Raw genomic sequence first — 12972 nt, 5'->3', positions numbered from 1 at the left:
CACTCCCCCTTAGTCAATACTCCATCTCGATCATGGAAACCACTTCCCCTTACACAATGATCCAAAAACCATATGTATTTGTAGTGTGAACTACAATATTTCTCCCCTTTTTTGTCAATAAAATTGGCAAAGGTACAAGAACGGTATCATAATGAAATTTCCACAAGAGACATTTCATAGACTAAAAGAAAAATACATACCAGCTTAATTTAGATGCAATCATAAAGCCGAAGTTAAATGCATTCATCAAGTAGTTTTAAGATACAAGATAACCCCTATAAAATTCCACAGCCGCACACCCCGCAAGATATTACCATTAAGCACAAGTTCAAAAGAACTCTCCCCCATTTGATGTCATTCCCGAAAGAACAACAAGAGCGACCTTAATTTCGAAAAAAAAAGAAGGATTTTTATATTGGACACCAAAAACCATAAAAATGATTTTCTAAATCCAAAACTCAACCAAATTAATCACAAGAAAACCCATGATTAATTTAATTGGAATACGCAACTAAATCAAACCACAAGGTGATAAATTTAATTGAAGGTGCTCAACATAAGTAAACTTACGGAGCTACGACTAAGATAATCATACAGAGACGACTAACTTAATCGTTCACATACTCAACATAAGGAAAAACCTTACGGAATATACGACTACATTAACCAATAGAACATGATTTGTATAGCCGTTCATATACTCAACACAATAACTTGTGGAATATATGAAAACTCAACTAGACTAATTACAAGAGAACTTATAATTAATCTAATTGGAATAGAAATAACCAAACTAATCACAAAAGTAATCAATTTAGTTGTCAAAAGATTTGCTCGACAAAAGAAGACTTTCGGAACAAATGACTAAATAACCAACCAAGATGATTAATTTAGTTCATAATGCTCAACATATAGCATCTTATGGAACAACCAACAAAGCCGATAAGAATAATCGGCTTAGTTGTATCGTGCTCAACATAAGACACACAATGGAGCCTTCATGGTAAAACATAGCAAAATGGATCAATGAAGATCAATACCGTGGATAACATACAAGGATCTATTCTTTTTTCCATCAGAATGACATAATAGACTTTATCCTTGTCAAACAAAAGATTTTATCCTATTTTCCATCAAATACATGACTGCATAGGCATAACTTTTGTAATTGTCAAAAGTCCATTCGTCCTTTCATCAATACAAATATCAATTTATGAACGACTTTACTTTTGACACAATATGGGACCTTCAAGTTCACGGACGTAAACAATACATATCCCATAAAAATATTGCAATACTTCAAAACAGATTAATACTGCAATAATATCATCCTCCAAATATTTTTAGAATTTAAAAACCGATAAACCTAAAAATAAACATAAGAAGATGAAAACAAAATAGCTATGTGTAGCCACAATCATCGCTATTCAAAGCACTAGTTATTCTTCCAACTAAACCAAAAAGAAGATATACTAGCCAACAATTCCTTTAAGAAATTATTTATCATTTTCGAACTCCTTGTTATCGACAACCATCGGGACATAAGGTTCGCGGGGATAAGTATCAATACCCACAAACTGTCTTGGCTGAAGAGGTCGAATTAGGGACCTCTGAATTTCCAAAGATTTAGACACGAACGGATTTATTTCATAAATCTCCCTTCTTATTTCCTTTAACTCATCAAGAACATCGGAAAACTTCTGAGAGTTAGAAGGAACAACCCTGGGTTTTCTTGTATTCCTTCTTTTTCTTTTCAGGGACTTAGAAACAAGAGATTTTTCTTTTTCCTTGATTGAAGACTTAACAATCATGTTGACATCCTTTACATATGACGACATAGTGCTTTGAGAACAGTTATAAACAATTGGATTTGTGTGATTGAATCACTTAACTCAACAAGCAGTCTTATATAGGATGTCAAGAGGAAAAAGGAATGTAGGGTTCGAAACCTATTGACAGGTTCGTATACGCCCAACTCTAAAACCCTATAAAGAGTATAATTGTCGATAAAACCCTTTCTTTTATTTGATAGACAAAAAATAACAAAACTAAGAAAAGAAGGAAAAACTAGTCTGAAGCCTGGATCAGCACGCAATCTTGTCTCTTTTCGAACAGGCACATGACACAAGATATTCCCAACAACACAATCAAGTTGTGTTGCGATGAACAACGATTTGTCCATCTTTTTCCTCGTGGGAGGAATCCTCTGATCTTTGTCTATCAAAACGATTTGACCATATTTTCTTTTCAAATGGTCTTATTCTATCCTTGGAAACCAACTTCTTAGACGAAGATAAGATCCTACATACCTCGGCGGTCTTCTGAGTAAGTTTCAGCTTCCTTGCTAATCGATCTGCTCTTCGTTGAAGTTTGCTGGCGTGCCTTATTTGGTGCTTGTATTTGTAACACCTTGATAGTTCGTGTCCCTTCATCGAACAAAACGAGCACGTCAAACTTGGATAATATTCAGGCATCTGAGATGTGCAAGAAGACAGACATACAGTTGATCCTGAAACATCACTGAAAGGGTTTCCAGTTAGTGGATTCAAAGAATCTTCCAGCTTGATTGGGTTTCCCTCTTCTCCAAACCTATTGAGGTTGATATATGTATTGCTACAAGTATCAAAATCGATGTTTTCACAAAGAAGCCATACACTTGATTTCTTATCTTCATCGGAATCATAGGTTTCAGACATTTCATCAAGTGTTATAGTTATACCTTTGTTCCCATTGTATTTTCTATGATTTGGGAATTCGTTAGCAAGATGACCAAAATCCTTACACTTAAAGCACTGAGGCATGTCCTCGTCATCAGCCTCGTCAGCATCCCTGTTTTTAGGAGGTACACGACCGTGAGGTTTGTCTGATGACTTAGGTTTGTCTCTTGAAAACCGTTTACTTCTCTTCAACAAAAGATCCCTAAACTGTCTTGTGATCAAGGAGACTGATTTGTCAAGATCTTCATCCGAAAAATCATCCTCTGACTGATCATCCTCAGAGACATGAACACTCTTACCTTTGACCAGTAATTTAGTGTTCTTCTGTACTTTAAAGGAAACATCATTACCGACTTTGGATGTATGCTCATGGTCAAAGATCTTAAGCTTTCCAACCAAGGTGTTTCTGGAAAGATTATCGAGGTTATTCCCCATCAATGATGGCATGCTTCTTAGACTCGTATCTAGATGGCAACGATATGAGAATTTTCATCACAATATCCTTTTCAGAAATAGTCTTACCCAATGCAAAATATGCATTAACAATTTCAGACACTTTGTGATTAAACTCATCAAATGTTTCTTCATCTGCCATACGAAGGTTCTCCCAATCGGAATTAAGGTTTTGAAGCCTAGCATCCTTTTCACTGGAGTTGCCTTCAAATACGGTTTCTAAGATATCCCAAGCATATTTAGATCTAGTGCAGTTTGTCACATGATGCTGAAGATTTGGGGTAATGGCATGTGTGATAGCATTCAAACCGTCGGAATTTTACTTTGCATCAGTTATCTCAACATCGGAGTATTCACTAATGGGTTTGGGAACGTTTACATCACTGACTGCCACAACGGGAGCATCATTTCCATTAACCACATATACCCATGATTGAAAATCACGCGATTGAAGAAAAACTCGCATAGCAATTTTCCACCATAAGTAATTGGAGCCATCAAAGACTGGTGGTACGTTAATAGAGATAGCACCTCTGTCCATAGATTCAGATCGCTACAAACATAGAATGATGAGGTTTTAGCGTGTTTGCCTGCTCTGATACCAATTCAAAAAGCGGGGGTCTAATAACACCATCCAATATTTCGCTTAGCAATCTGTATGGACTAACTACGAAATACTTTGCTAGAGAATCAACTAGACAGTCAGACTCAATCTAGATAAAAGTATCTCAAGGAGTTAATATCTCTCTCTTGATTTTATTTTTACTCAAGCTAAAATCAATAGCGAGTCTTTATCAAATACAAGGAATAACTTGGACGGTACCAAAGACCAATGTCCAAGGATCAATCAATATTAATCAACAACCAAAGGTTGGGTTTCCAACTGATGATCACGAACGCACAACCTTTATTATTTCAATTATATAAAATATAATGCGGAAAAGAAATAACACAGACACCAGAAGTTTTGTTAACGAGGAAACCGCAAATGTAGAAAAACCCCGGGACCTAGTCCAGATTGAATACACACTATATTAAGCCGCTACAAACACTAGCCTACTCCAAGCTAACTTCGGACTGGACTATAGTTGAACCCCAATCAGTCTCCCACCGATCCAAGGTACATTTGTACTCCTACGCCTCTGATCCCAGCAGGATACTGCGCACTTGATTCCCTTAGCTGATCTCACCCACAACTAGGCCTGTCAATATTTGTCCGATATCCGGTATCCGTTTCCGAGTATTCGAGATCTTATAGGATTTTATCCGTTTTATCGGATATCGGATATCGGATCAGATATTTTATCGGATATTTCTTCCTTAACGTATCGAAAACGGATTAGACCCCATCCGAAATGTTAATATCCGATATCCGATAGTATAGGAACTTATTTATAATTTATCCTAATTTCGAGTCTAGTATCGGATATTATCGGATATTGTCGGATAAATATCCCATAAGTGTCAATTATGAAAATGTTTTACAAGGGTTTTTAAGCTTTTTTGTTATAACCGGATATTATCGGATATTTATCGGATATCCGACAGCTTAGCCTATCGGAATCGATATCTGATTTTGATATCCTATAGGATATTATCGGATATCGAATATCCGGTAGTGCTTAACATGTCGGATATCGGATTTCTAAATATCCGACGGATATTCTTCCATTGACAGGCCTACCCACAACTAAGAGTTGCAACGACCCAAAGTCGAAGACTTGATGATAAACAAATCTGTCTCACACAAACAAGTCTATCAAAGGATAAATCTGTCTCCCACAGATAAACCCTAGGTTTTGTTCCGTCTTAAGATATGAAATCAAGGTGAACAGGAACCAATTGATAATCCAGTCTTATATTCCCGAAGAACAGCCTAGATTAATCAATCACCTCTCTACAATCCTTCCTGACTACACAGGCGGTTTGTCGAGGAATCATAAACAGTGAGACGAAGATGTTTGTGACTTCTTTATCTTGCCTATCAGAGAACTCTCACGATCTCAAGCCAATCAAAGATTGTACTCGTATGATAGAAGATGCAAGATCAGATCACACAACTACGATAAAAGTAGTATCGGTCTGGCTTCACAATCCCAATGAAGTCTTTAAGTCGTTAACCTAGTTTTAGAGAAGAAAACCAAAGGTTAAAGGAGAATCGACTCTAGCGAGCGCACTAGTATCACACAGACGTGTGGGGATTATTTTTGCACAATGCTAGATGTCTCCTTTATATAGCCTTCAAATCAGGGTTTTGCCTTAGTTACAAATCAATCCATATTCACCATTAGATGAAAACCTGATTTAGATTCAAGCTAATATTTCTCAACCGTTAGATCGAAAACTTAGCTTGTCACACACACTTGGGTAGACGTTTACTGGGTTTGTGAAAGCCATGCCCAAACGTGTACGTGTATGTTGGTTCAACATAATAACCCAAAAGGTTATCCATATGAGCATTTCATATTAACCTTGTTTTTCTTCACCATAACTAGTTCAATTGACTCAAATGAACTAGTTAGAGAGTTTTTCAATTGCTATGAGATCTTATGTAACTACACAAGACATAATTGAAACAAAGATGATTCGATTCGATTGAATCGGCTCATGAACTTTATAGCCACGGTTTGCATAAAGCATTCCTTAGTAATTTAAGTTTCATGTTCAGAGCACATCTTTAGATCATAACCTCTTAAGTTCACAAACGAGTTCGCGGACTTAAGTAAACCGGTTGAGTTTTCCAAACTCAGCAGAAATTCTTGGAAAGACTTTTGAGTGATAGATAAATTCAAGTCTCCACATACCTTTTTGTTGATGAAGTTCCACGGTTCCCTGAGTAGATCTTCGTCGTTGTATGATGAATCACCATGAAGTCCTTGAGCTCAACTACACTTTTCTATCCTAGTCCGAGACTTACTATGTAGTCTAGAAATCAAGACTTATAGTTTTGATCACTAACATTGACAAACGTTCTTGAGATAGCAACGCATGCGAGGTCGACCGAGCTATGCTCTAACATTTACTGTTTGGAATACGAACCAAAGGAATTGTTCCAAGTTGTTTATGGGTGAAAACTATTTCTATCGGTTTTGGTAATTTGGGGTGTGTGGATGAGAAATGAATCTAAACCCTAAACAAATGCACTGCACGGGAGTGCTTGTGATTCGAGAAATCAATCTGTGCAAGTCCGGCCTAAACCAAGAAATGGTCGTTCCAGACTTGTTTAAGTCACAAAGTGAAGGAGATGGGGTTGGTCTTAGGGAGGAAGCGAAGAAGGTGTTGAGATTGTGAAGGTGTTGGATATGTATGACTTATATCAGAAGACTGAACTGGCTTGCAGAGTGTAAATTATCAGTTCTGGTGTTTGAATACGATTGTATCAACATTTGGTTTCTGTTGTCTTGTCCTGTCTTGGAAATAGGGAGGAGAACCTATTTATACAAGTCTTTGAGCCTGAACCTCGTATCTCGTGGGAAGTGTAGAAAGTGGAGTGATGGGGTAGTGGAGTCGTGTGTTAATGTTACACGATTATTCTTGCCCACTTCTCCCATCATCACTAACCGTCCATGAATTCCTGACGCGTTCTTGTGATGGCGCGTTGCACGCTGCACGCTGTAAACCGCCAGATCAATACCCCAGTATGTATCCCCCAGTTTGTGATATGATTGATGTCTCGAGTGTGTGGAACGTGGGACCCACAGAAAGCAGCATGTAATGCTAGATTAGATAACTAAGTGTTTAGGAAGTCGATACTTGTGAAATATCGTGTGTATTCTATGCAGGTACTGCATCGAGTATATTCAGCATGTATGAAGCATCGTTGTTTGAGCGTCTCAAAATAGCTTCATGTCCAGCCTACTTCATGTGATGGTTTGGAGGTTGCGCAAGCAAGTCCTCCCTTGGCCGACCACATGGTGTGGTGGAGTGACGGGTGGTGATCACCATTACGCCTCACCGACCAATTAACTCCTAACCAGGGCTGTATAGCCAAGCCGGTGAAGTTGGACGGACGAGATGATCTTTGAGACACTCATCTGCGAGCGTTAGTGGAATTACGGTTTTGGAAGAGGTGCGCAAGCACCACTTTTCAGCTTGGTCGAATCCAAGCTTGGGACACGATTTTGGCATGGCCGATTGGGTATGTGTATAGACGGCACGCCGGTGTACATGCCCATACCTTGTTGTCCCGTGAAAGTGTAATCTGGATCGCTCAATTTGTACGACAAAGAGGAGCGGTCAGGATTGATTTACGACAGCAGTTTGGTGCTGCAAATGCCGTGCGCCATGCCTTCTTCAGGCGCGCGTTTCGAGACCTCCAAGCTTGGTCGGTCCCGGCCGATTGGTTCAGCGTGTAGGTGATAGGCTGGTGTTCACGCCTATACCTGACTGTCCCATGGAAACGTGATCTAAGCCACTTAATTTGTCTGGTGAAGTTGAGTGGTCGAGATCAGTTCGTGATTGGGAGGTGTGACCACGCCAATTTGGGCGTGCGAATCGAGGCGACCAGGCATGGTATGCCTTGGCCGATCGGGTGTGGAGATATGTGGGCCTAAAGTGATCTTGTTGATACTTACTAGACCTGCTTAATCGACTCCTAGACCCTTCGTTCGATCAGGTGAAAATGGACGCTCGTGATCGAAAACCCTAATTAGGGTTCTGCCAGCCGTGCGTCATGCCTTGTTTGGACGCACGAATTGGGACGACCATCCATGTTTGGTCCTGACCGATTGGTCATGTATGTAGGCGGGCCCTCGGTGTTTGTGTTGACATGCTCTGGTCCCTTTGAATCTACATCTACACCCTCCATCTATGCATGCGAAGATGGATGGTTGAGACTGATTTGCGACACATGTAATGTGCTGCAAACACTAATTTAGGGTTTCTCGTCCACGCTGCTTTGGCTGGACGAATTGGCAAGCCATGCTACCCTTTTGGGGAGCCCGACCATGCGGGGTCCGCATTGGTCCGGTGTTGAACATTCCAATACCTGCTTGAGGGTTATGGATTCGATCTAAGCCATCCAATCATGTTGGTGAAGTTGGATGGTCGTGATCGTTTCTGAGACTGATACGGACAGTCCAGATGCTCGATCGGGCTAGTATAATACTCCGAGATTTATAGCATGTACGGGTATTTCGTACATGCCTCCTTATTTAATGCTTGGAGATTCGTGTTGCTCTGCTGAGAGCAACACTCAGTCGTCATGCCGCACCAATAATGATAAGAGTGAAGCAGTACAGGAAATACAAGGCTGGTCATGCATTAATTGATAATGCTATAAGTTTTTCAATGGAGAAGTGTTCTCTATTTTATCAGGGGCTTTATCCTTTGCAGGATGTTAGCGCATAATTTCGGCTTTTATAATTTTAGCCTTAAACGAAAATCCACCATCAAAACAAGTGCATGACTTATTGCAAGTTGGAGGCGCGGGGATACTGAAGAAACTATAGGTTTAGTTGCTATGTCTCAACTATACGAAGTTGGTTTGATTTTGTATAGCGGCTTAATTCTGAGAGTATTCATTTCTGGACTAGGTCCCGAGGTTTTTCTGCATTTGCGATTTCCTCGATAACAAATTTTTGTGTCATTTACTTTTATTTTCCGCAATTATAATTGTTGTTATTATAATTTAAAGTAAATTACACAAACGTTAATTCCTATTTACTTGATAGAAATCCTATTGTGTTTGGTTAAGTCTGAACATATTATCAAGTAAACATACTTCGTTGTTGTATTGTCTCGATCTTGAATCCATAGTCAATCACACAAGTTATCTTATTGTCGTATTGTCTCGATCTCGTATCCATAGACGATCACACGAAGTGTGAACCGATTAGTTGTATTGTCTCGACTCATTCCATAGATAATCACTTTCGGAGAAAGGACTTATAGGTGGAAAAGTTTTAGATTGAGGTATATTTGGGTACCCTCGTCTTTTCAGAAACCCTTATCGAGGAACTAAAAATTACATGAATCTCTAAGAAAAATGGTGGAAATAACCACTAAATAGATACGAACTTATTCACCTAGGATTAACTCCACAGCTGCAGCTATCTGTAAGTCAAGTTTTTTCGGTGTATGAGAGTCGGTGTTTTGGTGCTTTCCCGATACAACATCACCACCATCCTCGAAACCAACTCAGGATTCCACGGTACCCAATCCAACAAAGTCATGCAAAGGCTGGAATAAATTAGTTGCACCCGGATGGTTACCTGGAACCAAGATTTCCCAGCACTTGCATTGCCCTGAAGGACGCGATGTTGTCGTATAAACAAAGGTGCAACATATGTGCTCCCTATCCGCCCTGGCACAAACAATGTAGCCTACACCAATCAAAGACCACACATAAGAAATAAAATCCAAAAACATTTGGAATGCAGATTAACAAAGCAGATATCGGACTCATAGACCTTTAATGTGGGTATGCTTCCCTGCACCTAAACACTAACCATTTCATCACAACCACGGGTAAGCACTGATTGACTAATAAACCAAACAAATGATAGTGTAAGAGTTCCCTTAATACAAACAAAGAATTGGGGCACTGACATTCGGAAAATTCCTATCCTATTTCGGATTGTAAAACAACGTTTTTTTTTTCTTTTTTCTTTTTTGATCATCCAGCAGCGGGAATCGACCCCTAACCTATTACTTGGGATTGGAAGTTCGACCCCTGGCCAACTGGGCTAACCCCGTTCAAAAAAAAACATAAAATTAATGAGCTTCAACAGGTAATGGTACAGCTGGGTTTATTATTAGGAAGACCTATATGGATTAAAACCCAGTAACTTTAAAATATATACATTTATAAGCATTTTGGAACAGTCGCCGATTTTATACCTGCAAAACAAGGATTAAACACAAAAAACAAGTTATCGGCTGAGTCACGACCAGGTCGCTCTCTTTAAGACATTTCGTGGCTTTGCCTTGAGTTTTTTGCAAGCAGTTATTTCTTCGTCACAACCCCCGAAGATAAAACAGCCGAGATAAAACTCTCTTCAATCCCTCACGCACACAATGAGAGATTGATCATTTTCACTCTTTCTAATCTTGCTCAGAAAACTGGTCTATTGATTCTCAGAAAAACAATGGTGTTAAAACTTATGTTTTTTCTGTTCTCAAAAACTGCATTTTATAGCCTAACATTAAAAACCGAAATTAATAGAGAATAAATTAAATTTATTGCTGCCATAAAAATTCCATTCAATCAGTTAGAAAACGGGAAATTAAATTATGCCATAATTATCACAATTAAAAACGTAATTAAGGACAGAAAACGTTTTGAAATATATTTTCAAAAAACAACAAAAATACTTCCAAGACCCCGCTCCCGGACTAATGATATATATATTATTTATATATATATATACCCAATCAGTAGGGGGAGGGATTTGATCCTGAGACCTCACCCTCGAGGTCCAAAATGCTTAACCACTTGGCCAAGCTCGAATTGTTGATATAAATATACAAAAGATTTATTTTAAAATATATATCCCAAAAATCCCCCATTTATATTTTTAAAATCATTGAGCAAGATCCATATAGTTATGCGCATTAGTAAAGGTATCTTTCGATTTTGAACCTTTACATAGTATTAAATTCTCTGAACTCAGACACAGAGTGAACATATGTCTTTGAACTCTATGGAGAGAACAGATTATTTAACACACACACAACTATACTAAGAGTAAAGTCATAAATGCCAACACATTACGGCCTTGTGCTTATCCCAGTTTCAATGAATGTTCTAGAGAACTGCCCATGTTCTCATAGAAAGCGACCACACTTTCTCATTCACATAGGTGAGTCTACAAAGGTACTCATGTAGCTTGGTACCCCACTCTATACAGAGCTATAGACTTCATTAAGAGTTAAAGAACTCAACCTTAAACCGCTTCAGGATATCATGCCATGGGAAATGTGCATGATTCTATCTCCATATCATTTGTGAATCGTTATTCCCTTTGAACCTATTTCTAGGTGGGTATCCATCACAAATTAACTTAATTTCTAGTGGGCAAAAGTCCCTTTCCTTTAGAGGTATATAATACATTTTCTCTAGCTAATCCTTTCGTCAAAGGATCAGCTAAGTTCTCTTCTGACCTAACATGATCTACACGTACATCACTAGTTGTGAGAAAATCTCTAACTGTGCTATGCTTTTGACGTATTTGTCGATTCTTACCGTTATAAAAACAGTTCTGTACTTTTGCAATAGTCGCGGTACTATTACAATGGATCATAATAGATGGTATCGGTTTATCCCATACAAGAATTTGAGAAAGCAAGTTTCTCAACCATCCTACTTCTTCACTAGCTGATGCTAGTGCTATCAATTCAGACTCCATCGTAGATTGAGCCAGAATTGTCTGTTTCTTTGACTTCCAAGACACAGCGTCACCAGCAATATTAAACAAATATCCACCAGTGGCCTTGGAGTCATCTGAAAAGAGAGTTCAAATCAGCATCGCAATATCCTTCAAGGACTGCAGGAAATCTCTTATAGTAATCCTAGGTTAACGGCCTTTTTAAGATACCGCATAACCCTCTCAACTGCATTCCAGTGTTCCAAACCAGGACAACTGGTAAACCTGCATAAAACCCCCACTGCATATGCAATATCTGGTCTGTACAATCAGTTGCATAACGAAGACTACCAATTATACTAGCATATTCAGATTGTCTAATGCTATCACCAGTATTCTTAAACAATTTAATACTAGCATCAAAAGGAGTACTCACATGTTTACAATCAAAATAATTGTACTTCTTTAAAATCTTTTCAATATAATGAGGCTGATCCAAAGAAATGCCATCATTAGTTCTAGTAATCTTAATTCCCAGAATTACAGTAGCTTCACCCAAATCTTTCATTTCAAAGTTAGACTTAAGCATATTCTTAGTTTCTTCAACCATAGATAAGTTTGAACCGAAAATCAACAGATCATCCACATACAAACAAATCATGATGCATGCATTGTTTTCAAACTTATAGTATATGCATTTGTCACTTTCATTAATTCTGAAACCATGTGAAATCATCAAATTATCAAACTTTTCATGCCATTGCTTAGGAGCTTGTTTCAAACAATAAAGTGACTTATCTAACTTACATACTTTTTGTTCTTGACCTGGAACAACAAAACCTTCAGGTTGTTCCATATAGATTTCTTCTTCTAATTCACCATTCAAAAAAGATGTTTTAACATCCATTTGATGAACAACAAGATTATGCACTGCAGCAACAACAATCAAAACACGAATAGAAGTCAATCTTGTAACAGGAGAATAAGTATCAAAGAAATCTACATTTTCTCTTTGTCTAAAGCTATTAGCTACCAACCTAGCTTTGTATTTGTCTACTGAACCATCAGGGTTCAACTTCTTTTTAGGTACCCATTTACAACCTATTGCTTTGCAACCAAGGGGTAAGTCTGCTAGGTGCCAAGTTCCATTAAGATTATGGGAGTCGATTTCATTATCTATGACTTCCTGCCAAAAACCAGATTCAGGAGAATTAAGTGCTTCTTGAAGACTAGAAGGGTCTTCATCTAGAGTATAAACTTCAAATTCAGAACCGAAGTTCGTCGCAGTCCTAGCCCTTTTGCTACGCCTAGGTTCAATTTTAGCATCTCTAGTTTCTTCATTTCTAGGTTCTTCTATTCTAAGTTGAGAACTTGTACTAGGTACATCACTAGTTAGAGAACCCCCACTATTTCTAGATTTAAAAGGAAATCTATCTTCAAAGAAATCTAGATTTAGAAACAACAAGTTCAAGTTTTGCATCACAAAAAACTGTAAT

The sequence above is a fragment of the Papaver somniferum genome, chromosome 5 (assembly GCF_003573695.1).
Source record: "Papaver somniferum cultivar HN1 chromosome 5, ASM357369v1, whole genome shotgun sequence".
NCBI lineage: Eukaryota > Viridiplantae > Streptophyta > Magnoliopsida > Ranunculales > Papaveraceae > Papaver > Papaver somniferum.
This window is presented reverse-complemented; position numbering follows the sequence as displayed.